Source organism: Passer domesticus, chromosome 8 (genome assembly GCF_036417665.1).
Source record: "Passer domesticus isolate bPasDom1 chromosome 8, bPasDom1.hap1, whole genome shotgun sequence".
NCBI classification, from domain to species: Eukaryota; Metazoa; Chordata; class Aves; order Passeriformes; family Passeridae; genus Passer; species Passer domesticus.
The window spans coordinates 222,102-223,806 of NC_087481.1; the positions used below are offsets into that span (position 1 = coordinate 222,102).

General features: G+C 52.8%; 1 long non-coding RNA gene across 1 annotated transcript; it reads right to left on the reverse strand.

Moving 5' to 3' along the window:
- Positions 1-228: 228 nt before the first annotated feature.
- LOC135306071 (uncharacterized) lies at positions 229-1,430 on the reverse strand. Its single transcript, XR_010366939.1, has 3 exons — positions 1,039-1,430; positions 749-926; positions 229-432 (listed from the first exon to the last, which is right to left on the reverse strand). It is a non-coding gene; the product is annotated as an uncharacterized LOC135306071 (long non-coding RNA).
- Positions 1,431-1,705: the final 275 nt, after the last annotated feature.

Below are 1,705 nucleotides of genomic sequence, written 5' to 3' on the forward strand. Positions count from 1 at the left end.
CTGTGGTTTGGAGCACGTGCTTCCCTGGGCTTCTTTTGGCTCTGGGTGTCATGGACACTCTTAAATGTGGATTTTTTCCCCTTCATCTACTTCTGACCTCCAGCCCTGGGAACCTGGAGCAAGTGGAAACTACACCTTGGCAATATGCTGCCTGTGCCTGAAGCAAATGCAAGGAGAACTGGAATGTGAAAAATAAAATTTGTTTATTACAGAAGAACAGCAGCAAAAATACAGAATAGATTTACATTGCAAGAATATTTGTAACAACAACAATCGATAGAACATATATACAGAAAAACCTATCTAACAAAAAATATATGAAACGTATTTACAGAAGACAAAAAGCCATAAAACCTATATCCTAAAGACAACATCTAAGTGCAAAACGTATGTACAAAAAGGTGGCATCTCTCTCCATGATGTCCATCGCACCTGGAAGAAAAGCAAATGCCATGGTCACTCCAGTCAGGCACAGAGGGCTCTTGCATGTGCCCCCAGGCTGGCAGACACTGGCCCAGCAGCAGGACTCTGCTACCAGAACTGAGCCTGGCTGGGTCTGGGACGGAGCTTGTGAGGAGAAAGGAGGCACAGGACAGGCTGTGGATGGCCACCAGAATCCAGTGCCCTGGGTACAATGTCCCTGAGCAGGGAGCACCCAGCCCAGCCCCAGCCTGGCAGCAGGAGACCCACTCTGCCTGTCCTGCTGCTGGCATTGCTCTTCATGCCAAGATCAGGGCCTCTTCCTCACCCTTTTAATCAATGTCCATGTCCTCAATGGACTCTTCCATATCCAATTCCATCTCCTCTTCCTCATCCACATCCACATCCATCTCTTCCTCTCCAGGGTCTTCTCCGTCTATTTCCATCTCATCCTCCATGTCAATCTTTGTATCCACCTCCAACTTCTCCTCTCTGTCTGGGACAGCCTGCAGAGGTAGCAAAACCTCAGAGTGGGCTCCCTGTCCGACTCCATCCCCACAGAGCTCCAGCCCACCCGGGCAGGTGGGGGATGTCCACCTCCATGGAATGGCACCATACCTTCCTCAGAACAAAGGGGAGCATCCTGCAGGGCTGGATGACAAAATCCAGGCAATAAGGAGCTTTTAGGACTGATGAGGTTATCGAGCTGCAGGTGACAAGCAGAGTGGGCAGGAGCAGGGTGAAGAGCGCGCGAACAGAACGGCCAACGGTTGTGTTGTGCTCTTTGCTGGATGCTGGAAGTTCCAGCTGGAGTGTGGGCTGTGACATCACAGTTCCCAGGAGTCCAGGCTCAGTCTGAAGTGGACAGTGGGGACCATGGAATGATGGAGTCCCTGAACGGTTGGGCTTGCAAGGGAGCCTGAAGAACAACATCTTGTTCCCAGCTGAGCAGTCTTCCCCCAGAGCGTGCTGCTCAGAGCCCTGTTGCCAAGGATGGGGCATGCACAGCCTCTGTGCACAGCCTGGGCCAGTGCCCCACCACCCCCAGTGGAAAAGAGCAGCTTCCTTAGATGCAGCTTCAATCAACCCCCTGCAGTTGAAAGCCATCCCCCCTTGTCCTGTCAGCACAGGCCCTGTTGAACACTCTGTCCCCTTCTTTCCTGCGGGACCCTTCCAGTCCTGCACAGCCACAGGGAGGCCTCCCAGTGTCTCCTCTCTCCAGGCTGAGCATCCCCAGCCCCACTTGCCCAGGAGTCAGTCACATCAGGGCCAGTCAAGGCTGCAG